Genomic DNA, 27265 nt, shown 5'->3' with positions numbered 1-27265 from the left:
AAATAACGTCCACGTTATTTCACAGCCATTTTACACTGCACTTAAGTAACTTATAAGTCACCTATATGTCTAACCTTTACCTGGTAAAGGTTGGGTGCTAAGTTACTTAGTGTGAGGGCACCCTGGCACTAGCCAAGGTGCCCCCACATTGTTCAGGGCCAATTCCCCGGACTTTGTGAGTGCGGGGACACAATTACACGTGTGCACTACATATAGGTCACTACCTATATGTAGCTTCACAATGGTAACTCCGAATATGGCCATGTAACATGTCTATGATCATGGAATGGCCCCCTCTATACCATCCTGGCATAGTTGGCACAATCCCATGATCCCAGTGGTCTGTAGCACAGACCCTGGTACTGCCAAACTGCCTTTCCCGGGGTTTCACTGCAGCTGCTGCTGCTGCCAACCCCTCAGACAGGCTTCTGCCCTCCTGGGGTCCAGCCAGGCCTGGCCCAGGATGGCAGAACAAAGGACTTCCTCTGAGAGAGGGTGTTACACCCTCTCCCTTTGGAAAACGGTGTGAAGGCAGGGGAGGAGTAGCCTCCCCCAGCCTCTGGAAATGCTTTCATGGGCACACATGGTGCCCATTTCTGCATAAGCCAGTCTACACCGGTTCAGGGACCCCTTAGCCCTGCTCTGGCGCGAAACTGGACAAAGGGAAGGGGAGTGACCACTCCCCTGACCTGTACCTCCCCTGGGAGGTGCCCAGAGCTCCTCCAGTGTGCTCCAGACCTCTGCCATCTTGGAAACAGAGGTGCTTCTGGCACACTGGACTGCTCTGAGTGGCCAGTGCCATCAGGTGACGTCAGAGACTCATTCTGATAGGCTCCTTCAGGTGTTGCTAGCCTATCCTCTCTCCTAGGTAGCCAAACCCTCTTTTCTGGCTATTTAGGGTCTCTGTCTCTTGGGATCCTTAGATAACGAATGCAAGAGCTCATCCGAGTTCCTCTGTATCTCTCTCTTCACCTTCTGCCAAGGAATCGACTGCTGACTGCGCTGGAAGCCTGCAAAACTGCAACAAAGTAGCAAAGACGACTACTGCAACTCTGTAACGCTGATCCTGCCGCCTTCTCGACTGTTTTCGTGGTGGTGCATGCTGTGGGGGTAGTCTGCCTCCTCTCTGCGCTAGAAGCTCCAAAGAAATCTCCCGTGGGTCGACAGAATCGTCCCCCTGCAACCGCAGGCACCAAAGAACTGCATCACGGGTACCTTGGGTCTCCTCTCAGCATGACGAGCGAGGTCCCTTGAATCCAGCAACTCTGTCCAAGTGACTCCCACAGTCCAGTGACTCTTCAGTCCAAGTTTGGTGGAGGTAAGTCCTTGTCTCCCCACGCCAGACTGCATTGCTGGGAACTGCGACTTTTGCAGCTACTCCGGCCTCCGTGCACTTCCGGCGGAAATCCTTTGTGCACAGTCCAGCCTGGGTCCACGGCACTCTAACCTGCATTGCACGACCTCCTAAGTTGTTCTCCGGCGACGTGGGACTCCTTTGTGCGACTTCGGGTGAGCACCGTTTCACGCATCCTCGTAGTGCCTGTTTCTGGTACTTCTGCGGGTGCTGCCTGCTGCTGAGAGGGCTCCTTGTCTTGCTCGACGTCCCCTCTGTCTCCTGACGCAATTTGCGACATCCTGGTCCCTCCTGGGCCACAGCAGCATCCAAAAACCCTTACCACACGATTTGCAGCTAGCAAGGCTTGTTGGCGGTCTTTTGGCGGGAAAACACTTCTGCACGACTCTCCAGGGCGTTGGGGATCCGTCCTCCAAAGGGGAAGTCTCTAGCCCTTGTCGTTCTAGCAGAAACCTACGCTTCTACTGTCCAGTAGCAGCATCTTTGCACCCACAGCTGGCATTTCCTGGGCATCTGCCCATCTCCGACTTGCTTGTGACTTTTGGACTTGGTCCCCTTGTTCCACAGGTACCCTCGACTGGAAATCCATTGTTGTTGCATTGTTGGTTTGTGTCTTCCCTGCAGAATTCCCCTATCACGACTTCTATGTCCTTTGGGGAACTTTAGTGCACTTTGCACTCACTTTTCAGGGTCTTGGGGTGGGCTATTTTTCTAACCCTTACTATTTTCTAATAGTCCCAGCGACCCTCTACAAGGTCACATAGGTTTGGGGTCCATTCGTGGTTCGCATTCCACTTTTGGAGTATATGGTTTGTGTTGCCCCATCCCTATGTGTCTCCATTGCATCCTATTGTAACTATACATTGTTTGCACTGTTTTCTAACACTATTACAGCATATTTTGGTATTGTGTACATATATCTTGTGTATATTTGCTATCCTCATACTGAGGGTACTCACTGAGATACTTTTGGCATATTGTCATAAAAATAAAGTACCTTTATTTTTAGTATATCTGTGTATTGTGTTTTCTTATGATATTGTGCATATGACACTAAGTGGTACTGTAGGAGCTTCACTCGTCTCCTAGTTCAGCCTAAGCTGCTCTGCTAAGCTACCATTATCTATCAGCCTATGCTGCTAGACACCCTATACACTAATAAGGGATAACTGGGCCTGGTGCAAGGTGTAAGTACCCCTAGGTACTCACTACAAGCCAGTCCAGCCTCCTACAGTATCACACTTATTAATAATACCAAAACCGGTAATAATGGAAAAGTATACATTAATTCAGCATTCAAAATATGTCATGAGCATTTCAAATTGGTTCCCTCACTAACCACAAATTAGCATTAACATGATGGGCTTCATGTGAAAAAAATTTGTAACACAAATTTAGAAAAACTCTTTAACTCAGTTAATATTTAAAAAATATTATTAATATGCAGCAATTAAATCATAAGTTGTAGCTGGTACCTGAAAAGCAAAAGAGACACATATTACATTACAATGACATACATTACCAATAATAGAAGTAGAAACAGCAAGTAGTTTGCTTCAGCCATGGGATACATCAGTTATGTCATCAGAAGATTTGGGCCTAACGTTAGCTAAACCCACTCATCCAATAAGACTGGAATCATCAGCATCTATCTCTCAAGTCTCTAATATGGAAACTCTGGTCATCTTCCGCCCCAAGGAATTCTACCCCAATTGTTATACTAAAGCTTATCATTGGTCAATCTATGGGGTGGTTAAGCTTCAGCCAATCAACAACTAAATTGATAACCTAAAATACAATTCTACACTAACTAGAACATTTTCTTCAATAGTAGCATTTCCTCTTCTGTCTCATCTGTACCTCCATTGTTTCACCGCCTCTCAAACGCCTCATCTCAGGAAGAAACTTTTACAATGTCAACTTCATTTCCATCCACGAGGAAAGACCAAGTATTAGTAACATTCTCAAACAATATGACATTCAACTTATGCAATGCTCGGTTAAAATATGACCTTGTAAGACATAATGCAGCAACCCTCTAGGGATAGCTGTGGACACATCTACTCAAACTTCGAAAATACTTTTAAGTAAGCTGTGAATCATGGAAAATAACCACAACATTTAGTTCGAGTTTTACTTAGGAACAGAAAACGAACATTGATAATCATTTTCGAAAGTCACTCTTTTACATGTTAATTCATTACATATTTTAGTTACGCAAAATCGTTAATAAACATAGAAGAAAATTCACACTCTCACAAAGGGAAGGAACTCTGGAATTCAATTGACTTCACAGTGGTGTTTCAAAATTACCTCTGAGTTAATAGACAGAAGCGGTATAAAGGATATATAAACATAAAGAAAGGTACATTGATAATGATGGTGTTATGGTCTTGGTCAAAATGCCTAGACACTCAAAATGAAAGTCTGAGGTTTTCCTCACCTAGAAAAATGCCCAAGGAGAGAAATGATGTTGTAACACTGAATGATGGGGAATGGATATGGTTGTCAGTGCAAAAGATCCATCCCCCATAAAACTTGATGATAGAGTACAGAGTGAATTTATGAACAAACAAAGCAGATTGCCTAGAGAAGTTAAAAAACCGGAGTGGCATATATATGAAATATATATATATATATATATATATATACATATATATATATATATATTATTGGTTGATAGTTGTCCTTGTGGTACGTTTCTTGAAAAACATTCCTGTAATGTTCTTCACAAGTTGACAGCATTATGACTGCTTTCCCTTAGGGAAGGAGATGTATGAACCCCTTCGGTGCGTATGACAGAATGGTTCCGTCATGCGCACTAGCGCTCGTTCAGAAGGACAGAATCTTTCAGTTCTCATCACATGATCCCCAAATCCCTCTACATGCAGGAGAACAAGCGGCTGCAGGAGGTACACCATCAGGAGATCAGGGAGGATTTGCAGGCCCTCAACACCACCATGGTCTCCATAGCAGGGGTGCTGGCAGATATGGCCAACATCATGAGGGAATGGGCAGCACACCAGCAGGCCCCTACCACTAGCTAGTACACTGACGAGCCCACCACTTCTGCTGCAGATAGTGGGCAGGACGCCCTGCCACAGGACCCACAGGCCACCAGCAACCCTCCCCCTGCAAAAGGTAAACCATCCTGCAAACGTTCCCTGCGACCCAGACAGAAGCCAGAGACACTTGCCAAGACCAAGACCACCGCCAGGAATTGAGCCCCTCCTGAATGTCCTCCTTGTGTCCCACCCTGTCACTTTGTCCACTTTGAACTGCTTTTCTCCCCTTCCTATGACCCCTTGGACACTGGACCTGTGCTACAACCAGACTGGAACAATACCCTGGACTTTCCTCAACCATCACCCCATTCCATTGCACTTGTCCGTCAATTATTTGCACCACAATAAACACCCTTGAACACAACTTGAGTGAAAGTGTTTTATGTGATGAAAATGTGCATATATGGAAACAGTCACATCATGTGCAAATGATCTAAACACTGTGATAGCATACATTTAATTACATGTATCTGGCTGTAGTCATCACATCAGTATACAGTTGTTACATCACCAACATCTGCAAAATGAGAAGCCATAGGTGACAGTAAGTAGAGATGTAAAGGAAGTGAATGCCATCCTGCTACAGTCACACAGAAAACATCAATAATCAGAGGTCAGGTCCAGTGTCTCCCCTGTGTGTCATTGAAGTATTGATGTATCACTGATGTTCTGTTGTCCACATCCTCATCCTCACTGTCCTCAGGGTCCACTGCTGCCACAGGGGCATTTCCAGTCTCCTCCTCCTACAGATAAGGCACATGTCATCTGAGGGCCAGGTTGTGCAACATGCAGCATGCCACTACTATCTGGCAGACCTTCTGTGGTGAGTAGCACAGGAATTCCCCTGTTAGATGGAGGCATCTGAACCTGGCTTTCAGGAGGCCGAAGGTCCTTTCAATAATTCTCCTGGTGCATCATTATAACAATTCTTAGCCCCTGTCCTGGCATTCCTCACAGGGTTCAGGAGCCACGATAGGTTTGGGTTTAGGTTCACCTGCAAGTATTGAGGGACAAACATTAGCCTTACACCATGGTATGGGGTTAACACCAGAAGGCATACACTGGCATACTTTGGGTGGGGAGTCAGGCTCACCAATTAGCCACACCCTGTGCCTCTGTAGTTGTGCCAACACATTTGGGATGCTGCTGTTCCTCAGGCCGAAGGCGTCATGCACCGACCCAGGATTTTTGGCAGTGACGTGGGAGATGCACTGGTCAGCCAGGCACACCATTTGCACATTGAGTGAGTGGAAACTCTTCTGATTCCTGAACACCTGTTTATTCTGGCGTGGGGGTGGGGGGACAAACGCAACATGTGTACAGTCAGTCGCCCCAATAATATTGGGTATATGTCCCATTGCATAGACTCCTGCCTTCACAGTGGCCAAATCTTCCACCTGGGGGAAAGCAATGTATCTGCACATGTGTTTCACCAGGGCAGACAAAACCCTTGCCAGCACGATTGAGAGCATTGGCTGTGACATTCCTGCTGCCAAGCCCACTGTCACTTGGAAAGAACCAGTTGCCAGGAAATGGAGCATTGATAGAACCTGCACAAGAGGGAGGATACCAGTGGCATGACGGATAGCTGATATCAGATCAGGCTCCAGTTGAGCACACAGCTCTGTGATAGTGGCCCTGTCCAGTGTATAGGTGAGTATTGTGTGCATGTCTTCCAGTGTAGCCAAGTCCACAAGGGGTCTGTACACGGGGTCTTGTCTCCTCCTCGATTCCTCCGCAGTGGTAGGTATCTAAGGGACACAAGAGTGAATAGAGTGTCACAATTTGAACAATGGAACCACCATCTCATTGGACATAGAGCAGTAATGTGATGGGTTAATGGGAATGGCAATCTATGTGCAAATCATAGAAATTAAGTAGTTCGGGATTATCTGAGTGTTGTCCACCACCATAAAATGGCGACCGCCTGTCCTGTATGTAGGGACAGGTGGAAGTAAGGTAACTCCACCGGCGTTGGGCATCATGGCGGAAGGCGTCTTGCACCACTGTGCTAATCCTCATTGGCTAATATGGGGCTGTATGTAGTACAGTGGCCAATGGGGATCACCGGCGGCGGTGAAGGTGTACACCGCCGTGGACGTGACCACCACTTTCTGTCTATAACCTTACTTGATTAATGAATTTCCACAAGACAGCACCCACACTGCGTGTGCTGCTGTGACCTGTGTCTGGATCCTGCTGTGGCCGTGTGACCGGGGAAAGGGCCCCTGCCTTCACTTAGGAGGAGTTGGAGCGCTTGGTGGATGAGGTCCAACCCCAGTATGGACAACTTTATGGGCCTCCAGACTAACAGGTGAGTACACCTTGGGCAAGATGCATGTGACAAGGTTGCATGGAGATGTGTGTGCGAGCATCGTGTCATTTGGGAAGGTGGTATAGCTGGTGGTAGTGTACATGGTAGGCACTTGGTGATGTGTGTGCCAATGGAGATGGAAATGGGATTTATGAGCCATATGTGTGTGACAGGCTGGATTGTATGTGTAATGGGGTCCTCCTGTCTGTGTTTCCTTTGCAGGTCAGCGCCCATCTGAAGAAGGGATTATTGCATGCCATTGCCAAGGTAGTGCAGCCCTGGGGGTCTACAGCAGGTGCAGCACCCACAGTAGGAAAAGGTGGGAGGACCTGAGACACTGGACCCGAAGACCGTCGAGGGCCAGCTGAGGATGGCCTCCCAACGAGGGCAGGATTACCCGTTGGAACCTGTCCCCCTGATAGCCCTCATTCTGGCGGTGGGCTACCCAGACCTGGATGGGCGCTTGAGGGCATCACAGCAGCCACAAGGGGGTGAGTACAGTGAGCATCACAACTATAATTGGTAGGTGTCATGGGATCCTGGTGGTGGGTGTCAGTTACTGGGTGCCCCTTAATGCCAAGTAAGAGATCGCTAGGTTGCATTCCATGTCAGACAGGGCTTAGTGACTCCTAGGAGGGGTGCAGTTGGCAGGGGTTGGCTCACATCTTGCTGTGGTACCTAGCCAATGGAATGCCAGTGCGATGCATTGTGCTCAGTCCTGATCCCTGTGTATGACGGTAATGTGTATGCCATCCATGGTGTTGGTGCTGCAATTGACTCAGTGCTCCCTTTCTCTCTCCCCCTCTTTTTTTCTGTCATCCCATCTATGTGTGCATTAGCATCATCTCTCGGAGGAGCAGGGGCACCGATGGCAGAGGGGACTATATCCCACAGGAGGCAGAGTCCACCAACGGCGAGAGGACCAGAGGGACGGAAGGTGAGGGGAGCACCACGGCAGGGACAGGAGGTAACAACACTGGCTCAGATTCCTCCTCCGATGGAAGCTCCCTGGTGGTGGCGGACACCTCTGGGTCCACCCCAACTACAGGCATAGACGGCACCCCCGTACCAGCACCTCCCTCCCAGTAGCCCCTCACCAAGTTGCCCGTGCCCGCTCACCCAGGAGGGTGGGCATCTCCTTTGCCCCAGGCACCTCAGGCCCTGCCCCAGTGAGCCCTGCTGCCCTCAGTGAGGAGGCTATTGACCTCCCGAGATCCATCTCTGTAGGGCAGTCAACCATTGGGAATGCCATCCAGGGGCTAACATCCCAGATGCAGCAATGCAATGCATTCCTAGAGGGCATTCACGGTGGATTGTGAGCCCAACAGAGATCGTTCCAGGCTCTGGCCTCCTCTCTGATGGCAGCTATTGTCCCTGTTCCTACCGTCCCCCCTCCAACTACCATTTCCCAGTCCCGATCTTCTCAACCCCAACCCATCCCTTTCACACATACAGACAAGCATGCACACAAAACATCACACAAGAGTGGTACAGACAAACACAGGCAGCACACTTCAGGCCACAAGCACTCACACAAACAACAGACAGTTGCACACACTACAACATCCACTGCCTCCACTGTCTCCCCTCCTCCACCTCCTCCTCCCTCACTGTCACATCCGCACTCACACCTGCATGAACTGCATCAACAGCCCCCACCACCATCACTACACCAAGCAGCACACACACCTCACTTGCAGATACCTTCACAACATCCATCCACGCGTCTCCTGTGACCTCTCCAACCCTGTCTGCCCCCTCTCCCAAGAGACACAAACACACACACTCAGACACCCAACAGCCATCCACCTCAAATCAGCACACTGCCCATGCACCGGCACCCAAGTCCGGCAGACATACACCTCCAACAACCACTCCCTCAACCTCCACTCCCATCCCTCCTCCCTCATCCCATCGCACTGTCCCTAAGAAGCTTTTCCTTGCCCAACTTGACCTCCTCCCTCCCCCTCCACCCCTTGTCCTGCCCGTAAGAGCAGGGTCACAATGACCCAGCCCAGCACCTCAGCCAAACAGCCCACAGGGACAGTGGAGACAAGAAAGGAAAGGATCCCACTCCACCACCCAAAAGAGGGATGGATCCCACTCCACCACCCAAGAGAAGGAAGGGTCCCACTCCACCACCCAAAAGAGAGAAGGATCCCACTCCACTACCCAAGAGAGGGAAGGATCCCACTTCACCACCCAAGAAATGGAAGGTTCCCACTCCACCAACTAAGAGAGGCAAGACGCCCCGTCCAACAGCACTGGGCAAGGAGCCCTCACCTCCAGCTAGGACACAGCAGCCCTCACCTCCAGCTGGGACACAGCCGCCCTCACCTCCAGCTGGGACACAGCAGCCCTCACCTCCAGCTGGGACACAGCATCCCTCACTTTCAACTGGGACACAGCAGCCCTCACCTCCAGCTGGGACATAGCAGCTCTCACCTCCAGCTGGGTCACAGCAGCCCTCACCTCCAGCAGAGGGCATGTAGGCCACACCTCCAGCAGAGGGCATGGAGGCCAGCCTCCAGGGACTGTTGTACAAGGAACCCCCTCCAGAACCAGTGGGCAAGTTCACCACCTCAGAGGCTGTGCCCTTGCACTCCCAGCAATGTGAAATGGACATGGAGCCCTCTCCAGAACCAGAGGGCAAGCTCCCCACCTCAGAGACTGTGACCTTGCCCTCCCCAGCAATCTGACATGGCATGGAGCCCCCTCTAGAACCAGTGGGCAAGTTCCCCACTTCAGCTGAGGTACCCCCGACCCACCTTCACCTGGAGGTGCCTGGCCATTCCCAACATGATGCCCCTTCACAGTGTAGTGCGGATTTTGTCAGGGAAAAAGTGGGGCCTTGGACTGTTCCCTGTGACCACGTGGGCCTTTTGTACTTTGGACTGGCCATTGGCCCTTTCTGAATAGTGACTCATATTTCTCTTGTCAAATGGACAATATGGTGGCTGTTGGCATCAAATTACACTATCAGTTCTGGCTAAATGTTGTCATTGCAGTATGACGTGTGTCCTGTGAGACTGGTTTTCCTCTGCAGCTGGTTGTGTGTATGGCGTGTGTGTGTATGGTGTGTGTTGTGCGTGTGTGTGTCACTCTCCTTTTCCTCCCTCCCTCTTTTGTGTGCCAGGCGGCTGTCCTCACCGTCATCGTCTTCATCGGCGTTGGTGTTCCAGATGGAGCATGGTGTAGATGAGCATCAGGAAGACTTGACGTTCGGGTTCCATGGCGGCGTTGGTCTTCTTTGTGCCTCTGATTGTGAGTCTTTTGTCTTCTGTGTCCTGTTTCCGCCAGGGTTTTGATGGTGTTGGTACCGCCCTGGAAATCCTGACGGTTGCTATGTCATAATATGGTGGGTGGTACCTTGTCTTCAGCCTGGCTGTTGATGGCTACTGCCGTGGTCAGTGGTGTTAATACCCTGGCGATGGTGTGGTACATTGGCTGTCTATGGGAGTTATCACTGCCATGGTCATAATTTGGTGGTAATTACCTCCAGCCTGTTGGCAGTATTACTGCCACTTTAACAGTCACCAAGATTGTCACAATGACCACCTATGTCTTCTCTTCAGAAATGTAAATGTATAGCTTTCCAGGATCCACCATTGGTTTCACATCCACTTCTGCCACTAACTGGAAGGAGGTTCAAAACACAAACAATAGGAGAAATGGACTATGTCCCAGTAAAATGCCAAAACTGTGTTGAAAAATTTGGTTTTCTGATTCAAGTCTGCCTGTTCCTGAAAGCTAGAAGGATGGTGATGTTAGCACAACATACCCTTTGTTGATGCCATTTGCAGGGCAAAAACTGACGTTTTCCTTTGCAGCACTTTCTCCCCCAAAAAACTCAAAATGTAGCTATATTTTGCCCATTTTCTTGGTTCCCTCATGGGAATCCACAAACTCTGGGTACCTTTAGAATCCTCAGGATTTTGGAAAAAAGGACACAAATTTGTCATGAATACCTTAGGTGGACAAAAAGTTATAGGGTGACCTAGGAGTGAACTACTCCTAATAGCCAAAAAAAGGCTTAGCACAGAGGGAAAGGGCTAGCAACGAAGGGGTTAATGTTATTAGATTCCACAAACATTTGTTTATATTTTACACTCATATTTATAATTTTCTTAAATCCTATTAAGATTGTATGCTCCACTCATGTCCTGTCCCTTGTTCCCTCCCTTGGCATTTTGGAATATTTCTTGTTGACAGTTCTGACACTTATTGAAGAAGCGGGGAGAAATTGCCCATTGATTGATATTATATTAAAATAAACAGTTCAAATTTCCTGGATGTAGGAGGCTGGCCTGGTGTGTGGTGGGTACCTATGGTACTTACAGCTTATACCAGGTCCAGTCATCCCTTATTAGTGTAGTTTAGGCAGAGTCTACAAGAAAGGCTCTCTGGAGGTAGCTGTGGATGAGCAGCCAAGGCTTCTGTAGGAGACATGCAAAGCTCATGCAATACCACTGTGGTCACACAGTACTCACACACATGAAAGAAAATAATCAGTGTTACAAAAATAAAGGTACTTTATTTTGGTGACACAAATACCAAAAAAACTCTTTTAGGATGTAAGTAATACACAGGTTATATACACTAGTATGCAGAAATAGTCATAAAAACAGTTAGAAAACAGTGCAATTAGTGAAAATCACAACAGTTAGAAATGGGCCTAGGGGGAGCACAAACTATATTCTAAGAAAGTGGAATGCGAAAGTCCGTCCCACACCTAGGCAAGTGTCGTGTGTAGACGGGAGCTGGAAGTACTAGAAAAGCCCAAAGGTACGTATCACAACCCACCCCAGCGACCAGGAAAGCAGGAGTAAATCACACAACTTTCCCAGAACACACACAGAAACAAGAAGAAGAATTATGCAAAAACCACAGTGGATTCCTGGACAAGAAGACCTGTGGAAGAAGGAGACCAAGTCCAAGAAGCACAGAAGAGTCCAGGAAGAGCAGGAGCCCTTGCTACCCAGATTAAGGTGCAAAAGGAGAATCACCGGTGGGGAAGAAAAGTCAGTACTGCACCCAAGAAGACGAAGTCAGGTTCCTGGAGGGTGCAAGTGATGTCCCACACCGGATGGAGGATTGCAGTGAGGTTTGCGTTGTCGGAGTCTGCCAACAAGCCTTAGCACGCAAAGCTCATGGTTAGCAGAAAATGGCACTTCTGGGGACCAGGAAGGACCAGGTGGACTCTACCCTGGAGGGGAAGTCAGAGGGGGCCCTCAGTGACACAGAGAGCCCACAGAACACCAGGCAGCACACACAGGAGTCCCACAGGATGGGGACAAGAAAGATGCAGAAGAGGCCCATGCAGCACTGTGACAAAGGCTCTTACGCCACTGGAGAACCACTCAGGATGCTGCGTGTCGCAGGTTAGAGTGGTGGGGGTCAGAGCTACAAGATGCATGAAAGACTTGGAGGAAGGATGGCAACACGCCTTTCCAGCTGCAAAAGACGTGGTGCACGGGGGTACTGTCTTGCGTGGGGAGGCAAGGTCTTACCTTCACCAAAGTTGGACAGCTGGAAGAGAGGACCGTCGGGACCACTTCAGTCCACCACCCGTGATGCAGGATCCACGTAGCTCAGTAGGAAAGGAGATCCATGCAGCTGGTCGTCGTCGCAGTTGGTACCTGCAGAAGCAGGGGAGTGAATCCTTCACCCCAAGGGCGATTCCTTCTTCTTTCTGATGCAGGCTGAAGACGGGCTGTCTTCAGAGGATGCACGACTGGGAAATTGTTGCAGTTGCTGGCAGGAGCCGGAGATACAATGTTGCAGGAGGCATCTTGCTTCTTTGTTGCAGCTTGTAGGTTCCTGGAGGGTCCAGATGCAGTTTCTTCAGTGAGAAGTCAAAGTGGAGGATGCAAAGGATTCCTGCTGGAGTCTTGCAATCTGAATCTGAGGAACCACCCAGAGGAGAGCCCCTAAATAGCCCTGAAAAGGGGATTGGTCACCTAACCAGGTAAGCACCTAACAGGGGAGGGCTCTGACATCACCTGCTGGCACTGGCCAGATGCTCCCAGAGTTCCCTGCCAACCTTTAATCCAAGATGACAAAACCTAGGGACCTTCTGAAGGAGCTCTGAGCACCATCTCTGGGGTGGTGATGGACAGGGGAGTGCTCACTCCCCTTTCCTTTGTCCAGATTTGTGCCAAAGCAGGTACTGGGGGTCCATAAACCGGTGTAGACTGGTTTTTGCAAGGAGGGCACCAAATCTGCCCCTCAAAGCATTTCCAGTGGCTTAGGGAGGCTACCCTCCCCATCCTTTAAAACCTATTTCCAAAGGGAGAAAATGTAAAACCCCTCTCCCAAAGAAGATCCTTTGTTTTGCCTTCCTGGGCTCGAGCTTTTCAAGCAACAGGAGGGCAGACACCTGTCTGTGAGGTGGCAGCAGCTGGGACTGCCTGGAAAACCTCAGAAGGCTGAAATGGCAATACTGGGGGTCCTCTAAGGAGCCCCAGAGTGCATGGAATCATACAACCAATGCCTGCAAAAGCCTTGGGGTATGATTCCAACATGTTTGATACCAAACATGCCTATGTTTGGAGTTACCATTATATAGCTGGACATAGGTAGTCCAGCTACTCATGTAAAATGGCATCCCTGCACTCACAAAGTATGGGAAAATGGGCCTGGAGTTTGTGGGGGCACCTCTGCTAGTGCAGGGGTGCCCTCACACACAGGTACTTTGCACCCTGCCCCCAGGGCTGGAGGGCCTGCTATAGGGGTGAATTGTAAGGGACCTGGTGCAGTGAAAATAGGAGTGAAAGGGTGTGTGCACCTTTTCACACAGGCTGCAATGGGATCCCTGTGGGTGGCAAAATATATGCTGCAGCCCATAGAGATCCCCTAGAACTACAATGCCCTGGGTACCTAGGTACCCTATACCAGAGACTTATAAGGGGGCACCAGTATGCCAGTTGTGGGTGAAATACAGACTTTTGGGGGAGAGAGCATAATCACTGGGGTCCTGGTTAGCAGGATCCCAGTGAACACAGTCAAACACACTGACATCAGGCAGGAAATGCGGGTAACCATGCCAAGAAAGAGGGTACTTTCCTATACTGGAGACTTCGATTTCTTTTCACATGGATGCTAATTCGATGGTACAAATTTAAAACACTGCTCACGTGATTGGACCCCTCATGAAAATCATTCATATAAGGGGACTCTGTGCCGAGACTTGCCATGAGGAAACTGTACACACACACACACACACACACACACACACACACACACACACACACACACACACACTGTATGGTGAGCTATGCTTACTCGATATTTCTACATATTACATTGCAAATCATGTATCACAACATATACACTACAACATTGATGCTCTAGACCCCCATCATTGAATGTGCTGTGCTTGGCAACAAATGTAGTATATATTTCTGCATAGCCATAGGCATGACACAACCTAGGTGGCTTATCCAGTGATTATGTGCTTATTACAGACATGGATGGGCACAGACAAAACTATTAAACTAGATCACTGGATAGATCTTTCAGCTTCCATCAGGTCCAACGGGGGAATACAGGTAAGAGGCACCCCCATTGAAAGGGAAGCATGTAAAAACTCAGGGACTCACACATAAAGGATCTAACTAATGGCAACAAGCTTAGACCATTTCTTGAAAGGGGGAACACTTTAAGATAGTCATGACACAGTATTGACAAAGAATTCAAGTGCCTCATTGCCTTCTTTCCAAAATAGCCACACCGACCATTAGCTTCCCACTGTCCCTAATTCAAAAATACACAGACCAATTGGAAATGTAAAAGTGAGTTGTCTCAGGGCAGTATAGCACACAAATCAAATTTACTTGCTCCCTGTCATGGCAGCTTCGAAGACTATTTCATAAGCTTGCTTGAAAACTGATTTCCCAGGTGATGGATGGAAAGCAGTTTAGTATCACATGATAGACTGTTCAAAGAATTAAGGTTAAAATGCCCCTATCTAAAAAATCTTTCATAATTGGCATTGGACTCTAGTGCCTACACAAGGTTAACCTGCTCCAACATTCTGAATGTTAGTGCTGCAGTTAGTCAGCATGTGACCTCATATATCTGTTGTGCAAATGCATGATACTTAAACAAATTTGGTCATACTGCTGGACCACACTTTTCACCTCCCCTGATTTGGTAATTGTTCAGTCTCTGAGTTTAGCCCTAGTGGATGATATGCATGAATGTTCACTTTCCACTGATTACAACTGCAGGTGGGTAGCCACCACCCTAACCAGTACTAAAGAAAGCATCCTGAAGCATTGGAGATCTCCCTCTGCTCTGTCATGCGTTTGGGTTTAGCAGGGGTAGCTGACTGTGAGGGTACTATATACCAACTTAGTGATTGCATAATACAATTTGACCATTCACAATTTGACTTAATATGGGAACCAGTATTTAGACCTGAATAGCATCCCTGAAATTTAGTATGTATGATTATATCCCTTTTGTGTCTAAGATTTACACTGTAGAAGAGCAGAAGGAATCAGGATTAGAATTTTGTTTTAGAAATGGACTGATTAGTGATGAGATGAGATGGATCCTGATCATGGAGCAGGAGGCAGAATGTTCTGTTTTTGTAACAAATAGGATTAAGCATATTTGGAAATAGTTGGTCAAACCACAAGCTATATTTGGTTCAAGATGAGTATTACAATCAAACTGACATATATAGCTCTCTGTAATTTAAGTTAAAAAGGGAAGATGAATGTGACGTGAACAGTGCAGGTAACAGTACTTTTTCATGTATATTGTACATGGCTTATTCACTTTTTATATTATGTCTGCAACATAAATAATTATATTTTCGAGCTGTAAAGTGATTTCATATTAATATATCTTAACTGTCTTTGTTTAGTGCAACAGTCAATAAAAAATATTTACAAAAAAATGACTTTGGCTTATAAACCACACAATAAATCAAAATCAGGATCAAAAGACAATCTCTTCAATATCATTAAAAATTTACCAAAGGAAACCACTATATCCAAAGAAGTTTTTTTTTCTTTAAAAATGTCATTTGCTCTATCTGGCTCAGAATACTATATTTTAAAAATGGCTGCAAAAAATCTGTGACATAAAAAGGAAGCAATCTAACAAAACCTGTAGATATCTGCTTTAATATTTAGACCAATGCTTGCTTTAATTGAAGTTGATAATTCTGTTAAATACCAAAGTGACGTTATACGAAAGTGGATTATTATGTGGTATTGTTGTGAGTTACAAGTTATTATTGCCCAGCTCTCTATCAGGGCCAGTTTAGTCCTTTTAAAAAAATGCCTTACCTTAGTCCTGGCCAGGAGAGAGAGTTGAGATCCCAGTCATTGCCACTGCTATAGATTGGGAAAGGTCTATTGTTCAGTTTTCCCGTAGGAATGGAAAACCCCTAACCCATTCATACATAATAGATTGGAGGATGTAAGGACACAATCCCATGATCTATTAACCAAATAGCTATCAGTTGTGTCCTTATATCAACAATTATAACAATTCTGTGTAATCCCGCCATTGGAAGCCACCCTGTCTGGAGCTGATTTGAACTTTGAGTTATACTTACTTATATCTAGACCTAACTCTAAGTCTAATGCTTCTAAACCTAATCCATCATCAGTCCTCAGTACCTTCTTAGCTTTAGAGAAGTCACTTAAGAGAGAAACATCCAAGTGGTGGAAAGCAACATCACTTAGCAAATATTTTGAAGCAGACAGGATCCCACGAGGCTTACACATTCTTATTTTCCCACCTGTTGATACCACAAACTGAGAACACATACACAGATGGGAATTAAACCCTAAAGAAGCCTTTAATAACATGCTTAAACAATTTATTGATATCGTAAATGAAAAATTCAAGAAGGCTAAACTAGAGGTGGATAATCTAAACAACCATATTGATGAGACCAATTGGGGTGAAGTGACCAATAAAAACTATGAGATTCTTAAAAACATAATAGACAAATTCGAGGAAGACTTGATTAAAAGGAAAAAAACACAAATACAGGCAGGACCAGATCAACTATAAATGAGGAAGTCTATACAGTTGCAAAAAAGTATGACTCAACTTCAAACCATCTGCAATTACAGAGCCCCCATCTGGACATATCTCAAGTTCTGACATTGAGTCACCAGAATCCTGTTTGGAAACTAACTCATTGGCATGGAAGGTTAATTTTTGTGGGGAAGTGCAATGCTACAGATAAGGTATAAGAACACCAAGCAACCAAAATACAAATGCACCCCTAGAAACTCGAAATACAATCTCACCAGCACAGGGGTCACCACAAGAGCCAGAAGGAAGGCGAAGGTGAAAGCCCACTCCACATCAACCACCTAGTTGTTCATCTTTTTCAAATAACGCTAGACCAAGCACAGACCAACTTGCTTAAGAAGGGACTTTCATTTTGTACAACCGTAACTTGGGATATTACCAAAAGCCAAATTGATCCTTTTAAATTTACTTAGAAACTCAAACTGCGCTCTTTTTCTCATGATAAACCTCAAAAACATTTCATATACCCGATAGTCCACCTGACATCTATGTTCATCCAAAATCTTGAAGATACCAATACACTTTCTAACCTATCGGAAAGAGAAGCTGACTATAGCTCATTAATTGATACAACTACTAAACTGGGGATTGACACAGGGGCCACTAGTATTTCCAATATAAAACCCAAATCCGTTTTTTGTTCCCAACTTACATCTAGCAACAGTATTAATGCTTTCCATCAAGCAGTGGCTTATGATTTAGAAAGGGTACATGCCAAACATCTAAAAAACGACCAGATTCCTTCAGAATAACCTCACCTCAATGGAATGCAAGGACATTACATCATTACACAATCACAAGAACATTGTCATCAAAGTAGCCTATAAAGATGGGAACATCGTTATACAACACACTGATGACTACTATTCAGAAGCTATACATCAGCTATCAGACACTCACTGTTATCAGATATTGGATCATGACCCTGCTCTGAAGTACAGTCACAGATTCGTACAAATGCTCACTCTCTATCTATCACCCAAAATCCACAAAAATTGTATATCTTCTCCTGCCAGACATATTGCAGGAATAAACTCAGCATACTCTAGGATAGATGAATTCATAGACAAACATCTACAAAAACATATGCACGATCTTCCATCCTATATCATAAACACCAAAGATATCTTACTTAAAGTTCAAAATATCAGGTGGGAACCAGACTTCATCCTAGTGACTATTGACATTGTAAGTCCTTACACTTCTGTTAAACATGATTGCAGGATTGAAGTAATTTGGCTAGCTCTTTCGACCAAGTCAGCTAACTTTCCCGATTCAAATCAAATGATAATAGAGATGCTGAACTTCTGTCTAACACATGGGGGCAGATTTACAATCCCCTAGCACCTCCTTGCGCCACATTAGTATCAATTTTTTACACTAATGTGGCGTTAAGGAGGCATTTTTGCACCAACATATTAACAAAGTGGTGCAATGCATGCATTGCGCCACTTTGCAACCCCTTGCGCCAAATTATGCCTGCATCAGGCATAATGTATGCAAGGGGGTGTTCCGGCGCAGGGAGGCCCGAAACAAAGGCACAGTGAAATTTACAACATTTCACTGTGCCATTTTTTCCATCATCTTTAACACCTGCTTGGAGCAGGCATTAAAATGACGCACCCATTTTAATCAATGGGCCTTCCTGCACTTTGCTGCACTAGTGTCAATGTTTTTTGACACTAGTGCAGCAAAGCGCCACAATAGCGTCAAAAAGCTTGATGTTATTTGCCTAACGACTGCCATGGTGCACCATATTGTAAATATGGCGCAACCATGGTGTCGTTAGTTGGCAGTAGGAGCACGCACAAAAAGTGGTGCATCAGGAGCGATGTGCCACATTCTTGTAAATCTGTTGCATAATATCTTTAGCTTTAACAAGAAATACTACCTTCAATTATACGGGACAGCAATGGGCGCAAAATGTGCACCTCTTTATGCTTGCATCTTTATAGGCTAGGTCAAAAGATTCTGGTTCTGGGGCAATGCCTTCTTTGAGTTTACTCTGCATATACATTTCTGAGGTCCCTATATCGATGATATCTTTTGCATATGGCAAGCAAAGTTGATCTACTAAAGTCCTTACTCATCAAACCAGATCACAACATATAGAATATAAAAACAATATCTACCTATTCCAAAATGGAGGTTGACTTCCTAGACTTGACAATATATATTCACAATATTCAAATCCGAATCAAACTTTATCGTAGAAGACTGCCGCTAACTCCATCCTCCGTGCAGAAAGCTGTCATCCCAAACATAACATTAGCATCATCATACCCAAGGGGGAGCTGCTAGGCATAAAACAAAGCTGCAGTGAAGATAAAGTATTTCTGTCCAAAGGACAGGAACTTGTAGCTCGTCTTAAACACTTGAAATATCTGCCCACTGTACTCAAGAGATCATTCAGTGAGATCAGAAACCAACTGTACAGACATTGTGAAACCTAAAAAACATAGCTCCTCAGATAAGGATCCCTCACGTTTCATCACAGATTACCACAATGGTCACTGCAAAATAAGATGTCTTCTAAAAAGAAATCGGCATCTACTCTGCAGCTATCAGACAATAATAATATGCAATAGTCCATACCTTTCATGTTACATCAACCATTTCCAGAAAGTGGTTTTCGGAAGGCTCAAAATGTATGCCAAATTCTGAGTTTAGCGACCTGAGGAATGTTACCACAACGTTTCTTGATCAACCAGCAAGCTTTCATACCTGCAATAACTGCAACATCCGTAAACCGGGCCTGAACAAAACGCATGATATTAAACTACTGACAGGGCAGCGTATAAAGATCACTGAATGGATAGACTGAAATTCCAGATTTGTAATTTTCATCATTGTATGCCTCTGCAATTTACCATACATTGGCAGTAATATCAGACCCTTACACACACGCATCCAAGAACATTATAGGAACATTAAAAAATCAACAGCAGGCCACCCACTTTTTTGAGCGTTTTCACTTGACACATTCTCATAAGAACATTTTCCTTTGCGCCCAAGAACACAGAAGGAGGTAACCATGAACTTCGTTCACATCAACGAGAAAGTGAAATCACCTTGAAATACAATACAATAAAACGGGGCCTTAACAAAGATGCAGAAATGCACTACTGGCTATATGATGCATAGAAGCGCGCCGTTTTTTGAATCACCAGGAGGAGGGCAGGATCCCTTCAAGTTGCAGATTGTGCTCCCGCCTCGCAGGAAGCGCACAGTTTTTTGAATCACCAGGAGGAGGGCAGGAGCCCTTTAAGTTGCAGATCGCTTAAGTTGCAGATCGCGCTCCCACCTCGCGGGAAGCGTGCCGTTTGTTGAATCACCAGGAGGAGGGCAGGAGCCCTTTAAGTTGCAGATTGCGCTCCCGCCTCGCGGGAAGCGCGCCGTTTTTTGAATCACCAGGAGGAGGGCAGGAGCCCTTTAAGTTGCAGATCGCGCTCCCGCCTCGCGGGTGGCGCCTGGGCCAAGCCCGGGCCAAGGGCGGGCCCGTCCTTCGCCCGTCATCGCCAGGAAGAGACTGGGCTGGGCCCCCTCCCTTTTATTTTTGCTACTGGAGGGTCTTGATCTGTGGAGAGCTGTTGAATTAAGGGAGGCGGAGAGGAGTCCTCGCCATCTGCGTCTTGTGTATTTAAAATTCATTTTAACTTAGTCCGCCCCCTGTATCCTGCTGATTTATACTTGCGTAAGGCGACAGCAAGGACCATTGTGCTATAATCCCAGGGGCTCTGGTGCCTCCTGTGGCAGGAGGTCGTGGCTGGACAATTTCCCCAAGACAGAGGATAGGTCCTGAGTATAACTTGGCGTCACTCCTCCCTAGCCTGGGGAACTGAAACCAACACTTCTATTAAAGAAATACACAGAGCCTCTTCCTTGAATAAAGTATTAGCCTGCCTTAATGGGAAAACGCAAAGGAGACAGTGGGGGAAGGGATCCCATCCAGGAAGCCCCCCCTCCCAGGTTGATAACAAGCTACTTAAGCTCAGTAATGGGTGCCATTGAGTCGGAGATAGGGAGAGTAGAGGCCACTCTAGAGTCATCTCTTGAGAAAGTAGGAAAGGGTGGGGGGGAGGGAAGGACTATGCCTGTAACATCTTCATTAGGCAAGACAAAGACAGGAAACCCTTGTTGTAACAACTGAACTTGATTTAATTACTCCCACAACTACAGAGAGTCCACCCCCAAAAAAAAGTAGGCAAGTAATTCCCCCCCATACTGTAGTAACTCCCACAGGTCCAGCTGGATCTCCTACAGATAGTCATGAGTTTGGAAAGTCTCTAGTAGGAATAGAGAAGAAAAAGGAGAAATGTCTATCTAACCCCTTAAAAAAAAAAACAATAGGGAAACAGCCAAAAGATTGGAAAAACCCGGGTCCACTTAATACTTGTTTTTCTCAGATTGAAGACCAACTCAGAGATATAAAAAAGCTGTGTTCATTGGTTCTGGAGAGAGTGGCTATCCTTGAGCAGAAGGTTGAGCTTATAACAAATATAAACTCTATACCATCAAGGGCAGAATCTCAGAATAATCATTCCGCTCCTGAATGCTTACCAGCCCCGGCCATTCATCAGCACCAAAACTACAGACTGATTCCTGCCCATAACCCAACCCTAAAACCCCTGAATTCAGAAGTACTCCAGGATTCTATAAATTTACAGTCTCAGTGGGGCACAACCAAGCGGGAAGGCTTAGTGGGTCAGGAGATTACAAGAACTCAAACAGCCTGCCCGAGGATCCCGCTGTTATGTGCTCCCTATATTTTAATCCTGGAAAATGTCCCTATATTAGAAAATACTCACCACGAGTCCCATGTGTCACTGTTAAATAAAGTGACACACTGGGTAGGAAAGCATTCGGGAGGGCGGGTAGATTTCTATAGGGACATTTTAACTGTATGAAGGGTCCCTTGGGTTGGTTCATCCCCTAAAGCATCACCTGGGGATTGCATCATAATAAACTTTAGGAGTCCCTGGATTGTCAATGCTTTGTATTACCATCTTTCAACTATGAGACCATCTGTAGAGCCTATAAGAGCACAACGTCTGTCCAAGTTTATTCCCCCGACATTTAATCCATGCCATCTTGATTCAACTCGCCCTGGGAATCAGAATTTCAGCAACCCTGGTCCCTCTAACTCCCCTGATACTGTCCTGGCATTGTCTAACAGATATGAGCCTTTGGCCTCACTGGAGCAGCTAGATTGACCATCAGTAACTGGGCCTTTATTGCAAGGCCCCTTGGAGACAAACATATTGCAGCAGTCCCTCTCGCTGTGTAAGGGAGCTTCCAATATACATGACACACAGGGTATGACAGCCCTGGGGATTATTTCCTGGAACGTTGCAGGTTTAAAATCAAAAATTGGAAACCCTGACTGCATAAAATTACTGACGGAAAATCTTTTTATCTGCTGCCAGGAGACCTGGCTCATAGAATCCCCACATATTAATGGCTACACCACATATAGGGGGTCATTCTGACCCCGGCCGGCGGCGGAAGCCGCCGGCCTGGTGGGGACCGCCAGAATACCGCTGCGCGGTCAAAAGACCGCCGCGGTTATTCTGGGTTTCCCGCTGGGCTGGCGGGCGACCGCCAGAAGGCCGCCCGCCAGCCCAGCGGGAAACACCTTCCCACGAGGATTCCCATGGGCAGCGGAAAACCGGCGGGAGACCGCCGGTTTTCCACTTCTGACCGCAGCCAAACCGCCGCGATCAGAATGCCCATGGGAGCACCGCCAGCCTGCTGGCGGTGCTCCCGCGGTCGTTGACCCTGGTGGTCAATGACCGCCAGGGTCAGAATGACCCCCATAGTGTTCCCGCAACTAAGGCCTCCGCAGGCAGAGCTAAGGGTGGCTTGGCTACTTTTCTATCCGTAGAGGCCGGAGGGATGGAAGCACGTTTTGTGGGCACATCTCCTTTTTTTCTGGCTTTATTTTTTAAATTAGTAGAGCCATTTGATATACTACTGATCAACTAATGTAACAATACCTTTGATAATTCTGACACAAGTGTGGCTGGTAGCTTGTAGATGTTAATACATAAGGTAACAACTATTAGTAAAAAGGACCTAAGAATAGTCTGGGCCGGAGATTTTAATGTCCACCTGTGTGAGCCAGAGTTCTTGGATTGCTGCGGACTCTTGGATGAAAATGATAACCCCATTCAACATTTTAAACACTCTACATATGGTAATGCTCTTAACTCTCTGATAACAGCTAATTCTCTACTCTTCCCCATACCAATTATTAGAGGGATACCAACATTTGTAAGGGGAGATACTCATACTACCATTGATTATATTATTTACTCTAGAGAATTATCCTCTATTGCAGGGCAATTCAGGGTGACCCCGACCTGTATTAGTGACCATAACCCCTTATCTATCATGATTAATTTGGACTTGACGAGCGACTCAAGAAGAGGGAATCATCACCCTGTTATGAAGTTCTCAACCCAAAAAGGACTCACAATTAAATAGGGAAAGATAGACAGCAATAGCTTCTTTAAAGACCTATTGTCGAATAAATGGTCAGACGTTATGACATCCCTGGATGAAGATAGGGCCCCCCATGAAATTTTCCGTGCATTTTCCTCTTTGACAAAGTATATGGCGGAGAAATTACACCCCTTTGGCACTAATAAAGTTTATGGCTCAAGATGGTTTAACCACGCATGTACCACATCCTTAAGCAAGCTAAAGAAAATAATTAATGCATCTCCCCAAGATCGACAAGCAATTAAAACTGCTAGGAAAAATTATAAGGAAGCACTTGCCAAGAGGAAAGCCGAACTAACTGAGTCTGCGTGGGAGGAACTGATGGAAGCAAATAAAACTAAAGATACAACTGCATTCTGGCGTGTGGTTAACTCTTCACTGCTGAATGATAAACATGAGTTGTCCATGGATACTGTCATTCCAGCCAAAACGTGGGTGGACTATTTCAAAAAAACTTTTGCTACAGAGACAAATGTTCAATTAGAAAAGTCAAACTGTTTATAGGAAATGATCAGTCAAGTCTGGCCTTTAGCAATATTATAAGCGTGGACGATGTCAAACAAGCCATTCAAGACTTCCCTTCTGAGAAAGCTCCTGGCCCAGACAGAATCCCTGCTGATTTATATAAAGCGCTTCCAGATTTCTGGGGGCCACTGCTTACTAATGTCTTGAGATCGGCTGTGACAGGCCCTTTAGTAGATTCTTGGAAAGAGGCGATCATCATCCCGATTTTCTAGAAGGGAGACAGGGCAGATCCTTTATGCTATTGCCCAATCTCTTTATTGGATAGCTCAGTCAAAATTCTAGGTCGAGTGATCCTAAATAAGCGTGGGCACAGTAGAACAAATTCTTAATTTGACCCTCATAGTCCAGAAATATACCAAAGTTAAAAGGGGTTGTATACATCTAGAATTTATGGATCTGTCCTGTGCCTTTGATACAGTTAAAAGGGAGAAATTGTGGATGGTAATGCTGGATATGGGCGTGGATAAAGATATAGTCATCTTACTTAATAAACTTCACGCCTGTACAGAGGCTTGGGTCCGCTATTCCTGGGAGGGAGGCTTGACAGAGAATTTTCCCTCACTAAAGGGGGTTAGACAGGGCTGTGTCCTGGCCCCTTTTCTTTTTCTTTTGTATATAAATGGGTTAGAGAAATTTCTTTGTGAATCAGGGAAGGATTCCCCAGTCATCAATAATTCCCCAATTCCTGTACTCTTGTATGCGCACGATGCTGTACTCATCTCAATGACAGCAAATGGCCTCCAGATTTTATTAAATGCTTCTAATACTTTTATGGGGAACCTCGGTCTTAAAATTAACAGAACTAAGTCATTTGTGATGAAGACCGGACCCAAATTAGCAAAAACTAAACAATTTGCTTTAGATGGGCATGAGATACTCAAGGTCCCACATTTCACGTGTTTGGGGGTCCCCATTGATGTAGATTTTAATTGGAATTTTTTAGTTAACATACTCTCAATACAATTCCAAAAAGCCACAGAAGCAGTTTTTAGGTTTGCTAAAAGACTCAGACATAAACCTGTTAAAGAAATGATGACTGTTTTCTCCTCCAAGTGTCTTTCTATTGCGACATTTGGAGCTGGGGTCTGGGGGTATGCAGAATGTTCAGGACTCCAGATTGTAGAAAATACATTTTTAAGAAGGTTATTAGCAGTCCCCCAATCTACACCAGTAATGTTCTGTCATAAAGAAGTAGGTTTGAGATATATATCTAGCTATATAAAGCTTCAACCTGTATTATTGTGGTTAAAAATCTGGACTAAGCCAGAAGCGTTCTTATGTAGAAAGGTGATACAGGGTTGTCTCCTCTTATCACGATCTTTGGATATACCCTGGCTTAGATATGTCTATCTCTCCCTCCTATCATTAGGATTAGGAGAATTTGTCCTTAAACCGGATACTTTAACAAGACAGGACATTAAAAAGGTTAAAGACATATACTGGCAGAAAAACCAGGTCATGGAGCCAGCCTCGGGTGTAATTCGATCATGGACACAACAACTCCAACCAAAGCTATATTTGACTATTATTAATCACGAGCGACAAAGGTTTTTACTTATGAGGCTACGTTTAAATACCCTACACTACCTACAAAATTGGTAATATAAAAGTTTTCCTAAGAACTGAATAAAGTGAACAAAATAAAATAAAGTGACAAGTGCTTTGTTTCGAGATATTGTCGCAAGGGCATGGCAGTAATATTATTTCCCACACACATTTTGTTGGAAACGCCACTCTAAAATTAATCATATTAAATCTAAAAAGTACAAGTAGAGAATATAGGGACGGGAACGGAAACCAGACAAAATAAGGTTCTATCGAGTTTGAAGATGAAATTTGTACACATAAATCAAAAGATCTCAATTTCTCTGCCACTTGGTCTCTAAGATTCGTAACGTACTCTTTATAACGGAATTTGACAATTTCCTTCGCATTGGCAGGCATGAGCTCCGGTTTAGAATACATAAACTCCAAGTCCAAATTTCGAAACCAATTTTGAATAAAATTTAACCAGGGAATTTTGTTGTGGTTTGCTAACGAAATACAGTCTTTTACGCAATCCTGTGTTAAAGTAGCCGCCGGGTTTGACCATACTTTTATCCATAACAAAAGGGGGACAATGTCTATCAACTCTGTAATGTAGCGGATTCCCAACTCCTCATGGCATATAATATTTGCTACATTCTTGGGTACCGATGGAGAAATTTATTCTCTGCCCGTTGTAATGTAATTGAGCTGGTATATCCCCAAAGGCCCCCCCATAATTCGCCGCCGAAACGCATTTGGATTTATAGAGCGTAGTGATCTGATGAACTGGTCTGTGCCCTAGTCTACGGGCAAAGCAAAAAATTGCTTCAACATTTCTTTCCATTTGTTGGAGCTTAAAATTCAAACGGGGTTTCCCTGACAGAGAGGAACTTAGGTACAAACCTAAATAAGAAAAATCTTTTACCTTTGTTAAGGTGTTCCCCCCCCATTTTAAAGCATTTAGTGCGTGTATTTCTAGGACCGCAGATCATAACGTGTCACTTTTTAAAATTGACTTTCAGGTCAAGCTCTTGTGTATATGTTAGAAAAAGATCCAAAAGGGTCTGTAGGCCATTGGCCGTGCGGGCAATTAAAACGGCGTCGTCAGCATACAATAAAATTGGCAATTGTCTAAAACTCATCCTTGGGAAATCCTTACCATTTTGAGCTAAATAGCTATACAAGCCGTTAGCGTATAACAGAAATAAAAAAGGTGCCAAAGTGCAGCCCTGTCTAACACCCCAATTGGATGCAAGGGGATGGGACCTTTCGCCATGTTGACCAAACTGAATTGAGATAGTAAGATCAGAGTATAAACGTTTTAGATGATCCAACAAATCTTGCTCAACCCCCATTGTGTCCATTAGTGCCCACAATTTCACTCTATTCACCATGTCAAATGCACTGGATAGGTCTATAAAGGCTAAGTGGATAGATTCCCTTTTAGAAGTGACATATTTGCTAAGAATAAGGTGCAAGTTTAGGGCCTGATCCACTGTACCTAATCCAGGCCTAAACCCATATTGAATTGGCGATGGGATATTTGTCCCTGCCACCCACTCCTCAAGCCGATTCAAAATGACACTCTCCAGGATCTTTGCCGTAGAGTCAATGAGAGCAATGGGTCTGTAACAAAAGGGGTCATGCCTATTACCTTTTTAAAATATCGGGACAATTATTGCCGTTAGCCATGAGGAAGGGATAGAGCTTTGGATGGCACTATTCAAAACATTTGTGATTAGCGGAACCCACGAATCAGGTAAAGATGTGAATAAGTCCACTGGAACCCCATCAGGACTGGGGGCTTTCCCTGGTTTCATTTTATTTATTGCTGTGCTAATCTCATGTGTCTCAAGTGAAAATCCACTCTTATTTGGAATGGAAGTAGCCAATGCCGGAAAGCTGCATACC

The sequence above is a fragment of the Pleurodeles waltl genome, chromosome 6, assembly GCF_031143425.1.
Source record: "Pleurodeles waltl isolate 20211129_DDA chromosome 6, aPleWal1.hap1.20221129, whole genome shotgun sequence".
In the NCBI taxonomy this organism is placed as follows: Eukaryota; Metazoa; Chordata; class Amphibia; order Caudata; family Salamandridae; genus Pleurodeles; species Pleurodeles waltl.
This window is presented reverse-complemented; position numbering follows the sequence as displayed.